We start from the raw sequence: 12,262 nt of genomic DNA, 5'->3' as shown, positions 1-12,262 counted from the left end.
ATATCAATCATATACTAAAGTGTGGAGTGCAGTTTTAAAAAGGGATCCCTCACACTCACATGTCGCTGTACAACTAGATCCACATGTCTTTGCACGCACATATAAAAACTCCAACACACAGAGCTCCACCCTACTCAGGAAGAGCTTAAGTGATGGAAGAATTTTTCCATTGATGATGGCTACTTACTCCACAAGGATAGAGTATGTGTGCCAAAGGACTCAAACACTAGACGCAAAATCTTAATTGAGTGTCACGATAGTCCAAGTGCAGGTCATCCAGGTATTCGTAAGACGTATGCCTTAGTGCGATGGCAATTTTATTGGCTAGGGCTTACAACATAATTTTCAAGAGTACATACTAAACTACCAACAATGCCAAGTTAATAAGGTAGAGCACCTCAAGGTGGGTGGCCTTTTACAGCCTTTTGAGATTCCACAAGGTAAGTGGGAGAGTATCTTTATGGATTTTGTAGTAGGTCTACCTACTACAAATCGTGGCCATGATGCCATATGGGTAATTGTAGACCGTCTCATAAACATGGGTCGATTCATTCCCACTAAAACTACGCTTAAGACATTGGAGTTAGCATGGCTATTTGTAGAGCATATATATATACTCTACAGGCTTCCAACTAGTATCATTAGTGACAGAGATCAAAAGCGCGATAATCACTTATGGAGAGCTGGAAACTAAACTTAATCTAAGTACGTCTAATCATCCAAAAGTAGATGGTCAGACCAAAAGAGTTAGTCAAGTGCTAGAGGATATGCTACGAGCATAAGTAAGCAAGAAGCAAACCAATTGGGAAACCTACTTACCTATATTTGAATTTTCTTATAATAGTTCAAAGCAAGTGACTACATGGTTTAGTCCATTTATGCTTTTATATGGATTTCAACCTAGATCACCCATTACAATGGGATTGGCTAAGGAGAGGATACAACAAGCGAAGGATTTTCTCCAAGACCATTTGGACATGCTTTGAGTTGCTTGATAGAATGTTAAGCAAGCTCATGATCGATATAAGAAGTACACAGATGAGCATCATCGTCTTGCTACTTTCGAAGAAGGAGACAAGGTCTTCCTCAAAGTTCCAGAGCATTTAGAAAGTCTGAAATTGGAAAAATTTGCTAAACTTTCACCACGCTATTGTGGACCGTTTACCATTCTCAAACGTATAGGTCAAGTGGCCTATAAGTTAGCTCTCCTTGAGAACTCATGAGTTCATCCTGTTCATCCTGTTAGTCGTTTACAAAAATAGCTAGGACAGAATGATAATGCCATTGATACAAGTGTGTTAGTTGACCTCATGAAACTGCGAAGCATCCCTCATGAGCCCGAAAAGATTTTGGATTCTCATGAGCTTCGCACCGGACATCATGTCAGACAACAAGTGTTGGTAAAATGGCTAGATAGACCTAAAGAAGGTTCTACATGGAAGAATGTCTCCGCAGTTAAGAAACGTTTGTTTTCGAGGACGAAAACAATGCTTGTCAGTTTTCATCATATCAAAATTGTACTGGCTCTAGACTCTGCCACACAACTAAGTGGTAAGACCTCCCAATTTTTGTCAGTTCTCAGCCTATTTTTTACCACATCTCATGAGGTTCCTGGATACACCCAAAACCCAAGGTTTGGCTATGAACCAAAAACTCCATTTTTGGTAGCTAAATATTTTGGCCTACACCCTATCTGTTCAAGGGGGGGTTACTCATCTAGTACCAGGTTATGGATACACCAAAAATCCTTGGTTGTGAGAGAACCTAAAACTCACGGTTTTCGAGTATACCAAAAACTCGAGCTATCATGAGACGGTCTCTCCAGTTTGGGCTTGAGGAGGGGATTGTTGGGTTCAAGACCATTTTTGGTCAGCTCGTGAGAACAAGTCTCATAGGCATGCAGTAAAGTTCAGTTATAAGCCCAGTTTGCATGACACACTTTTTCTATATATACAATGTAAGGGTCTCACACAAGAAGTAATAAATAATAGCATTTTTTTACTGGTGTCGAATCTCTGATCTCTCTCTCTCTCTCTCTCTCTCTCTCTCTCTCTCTCTCTCTCTCTCTCTCGTTTCCTGCTGCTCATCTTCCACGCCATGGCTTGCCTCAGGCTACACCCACCATAGCTAGCCTCGAGCTCCAACAAGAAGTAGAGAGAGAGAGAAATAGAGAGATAGAGAGTGATATATATAGAGAGAGAAAGAGATAGCAAAATAGAGAGAGAGAGAGAGATAGATAGATAGATAGATTGAATTATCATCCATGGAGGTCATATATGACCTATAGGACCAGAACAAAACAGTACAAAGGATTTCGTCTCATACATATTAGTTAAGGACTGAGAGTCCATCGAGTGGGGAGAAAAAAGATAAGGTGGGATGAACAAAAGTCTAAGATGAGGTAGGTGAGGAGGAGGGGGCCGGTTTGGGAGTTCGAAACTCTTGGATGATGGCTTTGCCTCCTCTGTAAACTGCCCATTTCCCTGCTGTGCGCGCTTCTCGCATCTTTTGGAGTACTGTCTTCTTTTGTTTGAGTTGGGTGGGTGTGAGATCTTCGGCAAACCAAATTTTTGTGTCCTTGAGAAGCTTCGATTGCTCAAGGAGCTTGATTTGATCCGCTTTGGTCTTGAAGGTAAGAATTGCATGGTTGGTGCGATGCTCGTGAGCGAGAGTGGTGATTGTCGTTGGATCCCATTGTATCATGGGGGTTGTTGTTTGGATGCGATCGAAAGACTTGTGGAACTCGGGGTCCTCTTTGCCTTGCCAATCGCTCGGGAGTCCGCCAGTGCGGACATTGAGAGCAATAGCATCTTGTCGTTGTTCGCGTAGCGTAGATGCCACACGAACTTCGACTTCGCGAAAAATGACATCCTGTACTTGAGTTTTGACCTTCTCTGTGAGGGTGACTTTCGTCTTCGTATTGAGCTCGATTTCCTTTTGTTCTGTCTTCCCTTTGTTGGAGTCCTCCACTGTGGTGAGGCGAGACTCGATGGCTGCGAGTCTTTCCTTCAAAGCGTCATTTTCCTTGCGAAGTCTTTTGACTTCATGTTGAAGCCGGGCCATGCTGTCCACCTTTGGGGGTGTTGCCACAACGCCGGCGAATGTGGGCTTCACGCGAGAAGAGGCCCGAGTGGCCATGGTGGGCAGTCTCTCAAGAGAAAAAATCACCTTCAAAGGCTTATAATCAACTTTAATTAAAGGAGCTCTCTCTGTGTAGCAGGTCGAGACTCGGGTGAGCAGAGGCTGAGACTAGCGGGCTTCAACATGGGCAAGGCTGAGACTGAGACTGGCGAGGCTAAGATTGGCCGGGCCTGGGCATGGGCCGAGACTGGCGAGGCTGAGATAGGCTGAGATTGGCTGGGGTGAGCAGGGGATGAAACTGACGAGCTCTACAGAGAGCGAGAATTCACGCGAGCAGAGCTGGGCGGGGTTGCTACTAGAGATGGGGAGCAGGGCTCTTTGGCCTCCCCTAGGGCTGCCCCCTCACCCAAGGGAGACCGGAGACACAGTAGGCCGCGAGAGAGAGAGAGAGAGAGAGAGAGAGAGAGAGAGAGAGAGAGAGAGAGAGAGAGAGAGAGAGAGAGAGAGAGAGAGAGAGAGAGAGAGAGAGAGAGAGAGAGAGAGAGAGAGAGAGAGAGAGAGAGAGAGAATTAACTAGAGATAGCTATGGAGATGGATAGAGAGAGAGAGAGAGAGATAGTAGTAGATAGAGAAAGTAGTGGTGAAAGAGTTAGCTTGGCTGACCAATTGTGTGAAAAGGACAAAAACTATCTCTATCTCTCTCTCTCTCTCTCTCCCTCTAGAAGAAACTATCGAACTAAAAGAGGCAAAGGGGTTTTGCCCGCTACATGCATTGTCATGTACACCTGGGAGAGCACGTATGTGTCAACCCATATAGGATTTGACCAATAAAGACGAGATTTTGACCCGGTGGTCCTGATCTCCGTACACCTCTGGACCGAGGTGTGCGAAGATCGGGCAAGGCTAGAGAATGCGAGGTAGTTTACATTGTGAGGAGTATATATATTGAGACAACATTCATAATCATTGTAGATGGAAACGTCATCAACTAACATGGAGGAAAATATTGCATGCTCGTGCATGCTCTACAAGTATCAAATCCTACGCAAGCGTAGGATATGTAATGAGCATGTGCACAAGTACGGAGAGTTTGCTAGAGAAACCGTACAGAATCTACGATACGACTCCTATGGAACGGGCATTGATTTTTGTGACATAACACCTACATCTGAGAGAGAGACAAAAAGGATGATGCGTGAAGGTTCAGAGCCAAGGATGGAAGCAGAGGGGGGCTTACAGACACAAGATGATGGCATGGAGGAGATGTTGGATGCCTTCTTCCACACAAGCGAGGAGAACGCATGCATGGCACGTGTTCATATTTTAGTGGATGATGGTGCAACTCGTAACTTCTTGAACTATAAGCTAGTCAGGAGATTGAAGCTTGCACAGACTCCCTGCTCCCACAAGTATGTGGTGGAGCAGATGTCTGGCAATGATAAAGAAGTATGGGACATGGTAGCTCAAGGGGTTGAGCTTATTGTTCAAGATTATACGATGACCCTTGACTTTCAAGTTATGAACATGGACTGTGTTGATGTAGTTTTAGGACGGGAGTGACTGCATGGTTTAGGAAACACATTGCATGGACACAACTCATTATCCTTTATGGACAATGGCAGACATGTGCTTTTGCTTGGTGAGAAAAATATACCATCTGCACCTCTTATATGTACAGTCGAGCTTTCTATTTTGCAAAAAGAAGATTTAATAGATGAAGTCTTTTTGTGTTATTGCTTGTCTCCAAGTCTTGTGAATTCTCAAGAGCAAAGTGCAGTGAATTCTAGTAATGGTATGCAAAGTGCAATGAATTCTAATGATAAGCAAAGTGTTAACAAATCTAATGAGCAAAGTGCTCTTAATTTCAATTCTATAGAGCAATGTGAAACTGTTGTAAGCAAACATTACAGGAATTACAAGATTCTCCATCCCACCATAACTCTAGTTTACTTTATCCTTTTGCACAACAAAAGCTGACTCACTTATTCACGGAGTATAGTGATGTGTTCTCAAGGGATTTACCGTCGGGTTTACCCCCCACACATGATGTGCAACATGGCATAGATTTCTTGCCAAGCACTAAACCGGTGAGTAAACCACCTTATTGTATGAGTGCTAAAGAAGCCAGGGAGGTTGAGAGTCAGTTGGATGACTACCTCGCCTGTGGTTTCATTAGATCTAGCACTTCACCTTGGGCATCACCAATTCTATTGATAAAAAAAAAGATAGTACTATGCACATGTGCGTAGATTATCATGGACAATGCCATAACCAACAAGAACAAGTATCCTCTAACACGAGTGGATGAGTTGTTTGATCAACTCTATGGGGCAAGATACTATACAAAGATAGATACTCATTCAGGATACCACCAGATGCGTATCCTTTTGCAAGATATCTCCAAAACTGCCTTTAGAACACGGTTTGGGCATTTTGAAATTTTTGGTCATGCCTTTTGGTCTAACCAGTGCTCTATCTGCATTTATGACACTCATGGATAGTGTCTTACATCCCTATCTTGGAAAATTTGTTGTGGTTATCCTTGATGACATTCTCATTTACAGTAAGACTGAAGATGAACACATAGAACACTTACAATTAGTGTTTGAACAGCTATGAGCGCACGTGCTGTATGCTAAGCAAAGCAAGTGCATAAAATAGAGATACATTACCTGGTTCATGTGGTCTCTTATTTTATCATCAAGATGGACTCTGACAAGTTCATTGCTACTCTTCGATGTCCCCATCCCAACACAGTTGAAGAGCTTCAAATATTCTTAGGCATGGCTGTATTTTATCAACATTATATCCGTGATTATGCCAAAATCGTTGTTCCTACGACGGATCAACTTAAAGAAAAAGGTAATACCTTTTCTTGGGAAGAAGCCCAAAAACATAGTTTTAAACAGCTCAAGGTAGCCATAGCCACTGCTCCCATCCTAGCAATCGTTGACCCACATAAGTCATTTGTGGTAGAGACTCATGCTAGTGATAAAGCAATGGGTGCGATACTTCTTCAGGAGGGAAGACCTATAGCCTTTGAAAGTAAAAGTTAGATAGATCTCAATAAAGTTTTATGTCTATGAGAGAGAGCTCTATGCCATAATTCATGCTTTACAAAAGTGGCGACACTATTTATATGGTGCTGAGTTTGAAGTAGTTTTTGACCATGAGAGTATCAAATGGTTTACTACTTAAACGGACTTGAAGGGTTGTCAATCTAGATGCATAGAAATCCTTCAAGATTATGATTGTAAGCTATGATATTGCAAGGGCGATATAATGTAGTAGCAGATACACTAAGTCGGATGCCTCAGATTAATTCACTTGCTTTCACATAAATAAAGAGTGGATTTTTGGAGTCATTATGTGGAAAGTGTGCACAATATCAATCATATACTAAAGTGTGGAGTGCAGTTTTAGAAAGGGATCCCTCACACTCACATGTCTCTATACAGCCAAATCCACATGTCTCTGCATGCGCAGAAAAAACTCCAACACAGAAAGCTCCACCCCTACTCAGGAAGAGCTTAAGCGATGGAAGAATTTTTCCATTGATGATGGCTACTTACTCCACAAGTGTAGAGTATGTGTGCCAAAGGACTCAAACACTAGACACCAAATGTTATTTGAGTGTCACGATAGTCCAAGTGCTGGTCATCTAGGTATTCGTAAGATGTATGCCTTAGTGCGATGGCAATTTTATTAGCTAGGCTTACAACATAATTTTCAAGAGTACATACTAAACCACCAACAATGCCAAGTTAATAAGGCAGAGTGCCGCAAGGTAGGTGGCCTTTTACATCCTTTAGAGATTCCACAAGGTAAGTGGGAGAGTATCTCTATGGATTTTGTAGTAGGCCTACCTACTACAAATCGTGGCCATGATGCCATATGGGTAATTGTAGACCGTATCATAAACATGCGTCGATTCATTCTCACTAAGACTACGTTTAAGAAATTGGAATTAGCACGGCTATTTGTAGAGCATATATATATACTGTATGGGCTTCCAACTAGTATCATTAGTGACAGAGACTGAAAGCTCGATAATCAGTTTTGGAGAGCTAGAAACTAAACTTAATCTAAGTATGTCTGATCATACAAAAGCAGATGGTCAGACCAAAAGAGTTAATCAAGTGCTAGAGGACATGCTACTAGCATACGTCAGTAAGAAGCAAACCAATTGGAAGACTACTTACCTATATTTGAATTTTCTTATAACAGTTCAAAGCATGTGACTACATGGTTTAGTCCATATATGCTTTTATATGGATTTCAACCTAGATACCCCTTACGATGGGGTTGGATAAGGAGAAGATACAACAAGTGAAGGATTTTCTCCAAGACCATTTGGACATGCTTTGAGTTGCTCAATAGAATGTTAAGCAAGATCATGATCGATATAAGAAGTACACAGATGAGCATCATCGTCTTGCTACTTTCGAAGAAGGAGACAAGGTCTTCCTCAAAGTTCCAGAGCATTCAGAAAGTCTGAAGATGTAAAAAGTTGTTAAAAGTTCACCACGCTATTGTGGACCGTTTACCATTCTCAAATGTATAGGTCAAATGGCCTATAACTTAGCTCTCCTTGAGAACTCATGAGTTTATCCTATTTTTCATGTTAGTCGTTTACAAAAATAGCTAGGACAGAATGATAATGTGATTGATACAGGTGTGTTAGTTGACCTTATCAAACTGCCAAGCATCCCTCATGAGCCCGAAAAGATTTTAGATTCTCATGAGCTTCGCACCAGACATCATGTCAGACAACAGGTTTTGGTAAAATGGCGAAGAGACTTAAAGAAGGTTCTACATGGGAGAATGTCTCCGTACTTAAGAAACATTTTCCTACGCTTGTTTTCGAGGACGAAAAAATTTCTCCAAGGGGGGTAAATGTAAGGGCATGGGTCCGACGAGCAAGGCCACCGGCACGGCCGGACAATGTGTACGCTAGGGGAAGGCTATAAGATAGCACGGTTGGGTGGAGACTAGCACACGCATTACCACCGCCCTTTCAAAGCCAAACAACCAGAAACACGCATGTGCTCAACAGATGGCTTTCTATCATGCCATGCTTCATATGGAGTCATAGACTACAACGGTTTCATAGGACACCTGTTGTGTACATAAGTGTCACACATGACAGCCTTGAGCCAATGGTAAAGCTTAACACTTGACCATACATCGTGCCATTTTTGTAAGAGACCAGTTTTTCATCTTAGCAACACTATTTTGTTGAGGCGTATATCAAAATGTACATTGGTTTTTTATCCCATGACTAGCCAAAAATGCATTAAATTCATGATACGCCCCCCCCCCTTGGATTGGAACGGAGGGTGCCCATAGTACATTTGGAGACATTTTCAGCCATAGCAAGAAATTGCTTGAAGCACATAAACACTTCAGACTTAGCTTTCAACGGATATACCCATGCATGCCTAGAGTAGTCATCAATGAAAGTCACAAAGTACAAGTAATTTCCCAAGGATGGAGTTTGCATAGGCCCACAAACGTCACTATGCACAAGTTGCAATCTGCATGTAGCACGAACTGACCCATCCTTTGGAATCTTAGCATGCTGCATTTTAATCAAACTACAGCCGTTACAAACATGTTTGATAGGTGCTTCAAGAGGAGGCAAAGAAGCAAGCATATCATATTTCTACAAACTTAGAAAACTCGCAAAATTCAGATGCCCAAAACGTGCATCAAGGTATCAAGCCGGAGATGATCAAATGGACGGGAGATTTTACCCATGAGTGGATGTGTGATATGTTCAACCTTGCACTTCAGCATGGTATGCCTTATGATTGGAGTACTAATTGGGTTAAGCCTTTGCATAAAGGAGGGGATGTAAAGAATGTAAGCAACTACCGGACTATAATGATTGGGTCTCTTATGGGAAAGTTGTTTGGGTGCATAATGGAGATGAAATTGAGTGATTGGGCTGAAGAGAATGACAAGCGTGCAAAGGGACAAGCGGGTTTTCGTCGATGCCATAGCACCATTGATCATCTTGTCACTCTTCGTGTTCTCATGGAGGAAAGTCGGTTGAAAGGCAAGCGATTGTATTGTTGTTTTGTGGACTTTAAGAAAGCCTTTGATATGATTCCACGTAACAATTTGTGGAGAAGGATGGAAGAACTCCAAGTGCTAAGTGAGTTTATGCTTGCGGTTTCTCGAATCTATGAGAAGGTGATTTGTCAATTGTGCATGGGAAGAGAAATTTCAGAAATTTTTGTAAGCACTATTGGGGTTAAACAAGGATGTCCATTGTCACCAACTCTCTTTGGTATATGCATCGATCAATTGGAACAAATGGTACTTGACTTTATGCAAGAAGAAGTCATTGAAGAGGTCACTATTTGCAATGCGGTAATCATGCTTTTGTTGTATGCGGATGATGTAGTGCTTCTAGCACACACTTTAGAAGATTCACAAAAGCTTATGGTTGTCCTTGAGAAATTTTGCTTGCATAGTGGGCTGATTGTAAATGAATCCAAAAGAAAGGTTATGCTTGTGAAAACCAACCATAAGGAGAAGCCATGCATTGTGTACAACAACGAGACACTTGAAGTTGTTGAGAGCTTTAAGTACCTTGGCCTTGAGGTTCCATCCAATCACAAGTGGCATGAATGTGCTATGCGTCGTTTGGAAGCGGGAAAGAGAGCATATTATGCATTTGAGAACATGTGTAATGCGCGAAACATCAAGTGTTGGGTTCTCAAGAAGTATCTTTTTGATGGATTGGTGACACCGATTCTTCTTTATGGAGTTGAAATGTGGGGCGGGATCATCTCAAAGTCTACTTGGAAAGAGTTTGAGAATGTCCAAAAGCGTTTTCTTACAAACTTTCTCCAAGTTAAGACACAAACACCATATATGCTCCTACTTCTTGAGTCGGGATCTCTTCCAATTGAGGTTATGGGCATGGAAAGGGTTGTGGAGTACATGATAAAGATGCGTCAAAACCCCTCACATCGACTTCCTACAATTGCATGCGAAGCAAGCAAAAAAGTTCAAAAGACGCATAAAAGCAAGATCTTGAGCACGGGATGGATGCAAGACATAAAGAAGTGGTTTGGGAGATGGGATGCATTACACTTGCTACATGATGCTTCAATTGACTCTCAAGTGAATGAAGCTTTTCTACAATGCCAATGTATTACATATTGGGAGAAATCCGGTGGGTCACCCTTCATACATTACACCACCTATATTGCCCCCAACTACAAAACCATGTTCTTCGCTGAGAGAGGAAACCGTACTCACACTTACATGCTTGAGCCTATTCCTTTGTCCGCGATACGCACTATCGCATCAATTCGGCTTAGCTCCCATTTCCTTCGATGCGAGATAGGGCGTTGGGGCAATGGAGAAGAGTCAAATCGATTGTGCACATTATGCTCACTGCAAGTTCGAGAGTCTGAGTACCACACACTACTAGAGTGCTCAGCTTTTAATCACATCCGAACTTGCTTCTCTCACATTTTGAGCCATAACTTAGACCTACACACTTTCCTCTCCCAGCCAAAGTGTGGGCTCTCCATTGCGACTCTCATCACTACAATTTTGGAGCATCGAGAGTCACTCATCAGCCATACACATACTACATCACATGTAACTTTGGTCCCATAGGTCATATTTGACCTCCGAGGACGATAATAAAATCTATCTATCTCTCTCTCTCTCTCTCTCTCTCTCTCTCTCTCTCTCTCTCTCTCTCTCTCTCTCTCTCTCTCTCTCTCTCTCTCTCTCCCCCTCTTGTTCGTCTGCAGGTGGCTGCCATCTCTCTCTCTCTCTCTCTCTCTCTCTCTTTATTGCCTCTTTTTTGGTCTTGGTGGTTTTTCTGTTGTGATCGGCATCCACACAGATTGATTTGCCGATGTCGTTTGTCTGGCTGCTGGTTTTTCTTGTACTGAAGGGAGTTCCTGTAGCATTGCCTTGTGGATCCAAATGCGTTTCTCATGTAGTTGGCATTGAGCATGTTCTTTGGTATCCATATCTGTTTGATGACTCTGTTTGGTGTTTGATTAACTTGGTTTTTTGGAGGCTGTCTGCTAGTGCACTGTGGTTTGTAGGCTCGTTCATGTAGATCTTTCCGTACCCATACTTGTTGTTTTCTTATTGCTGACTTTGATCTATTCTTTGTTGCCTGTGGTATCTCATTTTTGGATTGAAGACAGTTGGTTGTTTCTTGTGTATCCTTCGTAGGTATCTTTTGTTGGTTAAGTGGCACCCATCTATTTTTCTCTTGATCAATTGATTGTGGCACCATTATTGGGTTCTTTTGGGTTGTTTGAGCAAAGGCTATCACTTGGTGTTCTTGTGCTCGTTGAATTGTGACTGTATTCGAACTCCAATCTATTTTCACATTATATTCTTTCTGTCATGGTTATCCCAATAACATTGGGTGTAGTGTGCTTGCATCCTCAACCACATAAAACTTGTTGGGATAAACATTCTGATGTACTTGTATATGCAATATCGTCCATCCCAATGTGCTTAATGAATTTGAGGTACTGCTTTCTAGCACTTGTTGAGTAGGATGTAGTTGATCTTTGAGCTGGAGCTGATTATATAATTTGCAAGAAATAAGATTTTCTTGAGCTCCAAAATCAAGCAATGTCATCGATTCAACTTGATTTCTACCCACTTTGACTGCAATTATTGGTTCCACTATGTCTTCACCAAAATTCGTTAATCGAATAGCATTTACTCGCAATGATGATCCACTTTGTTGTTGTTGTCGTAGAAGCCTTCTTTTTGCAATGTGTTCTTTTGCTTCTGCTTGTGCTTCTTCTCGTACCCTCTATTTCTCCTTCATCCGTTGTTTTTCTTGATGGATTTGTTGAAGCATATCCTGTGTTAGTGGTAAATGATACTTTTTAAACCGACACCCACTAATCCAATTTGGCATTTCTTCTCCTGCCAATGTAGCAAGTTTGACAGCTCCACTTTGTGATAAGTCACTAATCACAAAGGGTCCCATCCATTGCTTTTTAAGTTTTTTGGCATGTTGCTTCAAAGTATAAACAAGTACATAATCACCTGTTTTGAACTCTTTCGTACGCACATGCTTATCGAAAAACTCTTTTTGTCTTGTCTTTTTAGCATAGATCAAAGCTACTGCTCTTAGTCAAAGTTCATCTAGCTTTTCAAGATCATGTATTCTTGA

General features: G+C 41.9%; 1 pseudogene; it reads left to right on the top strand.

The window, feature by feature from the left end:
• The first annotated feature begins 3,264 nt into the window (after nucleotides 1-3,264).
• On the top strand, nucleotides 3,265-3,512 carry LOC147428867 (uncharacterized; annotated as a pseudogene).
• The last annotated feature ends 8,750 nt before the right edge of the window (nucleotides 3,513-12,262 follow it).

The sequence above is a fragment of the Adiantum capillus-veneris genome, chromosome 22 (genome assembly GCF_014529385.1).
Source record: "Adiantum capillus-veneris isolate H3 chromosome 22, ASM1452938v2, whole genome shotgun sequence".
Classification (NCBI taxonomy): domain Eukaryota; kingdom Viridiplantae; phylum Streptophyta; class Polypodiopsida; order Polypodiales; family Pteridaceae; genus Adiantum; species Adiantum capillus-veneris.
This window is presented reverse-complemented; position numbering and strand designations above follow the sequence as displayed.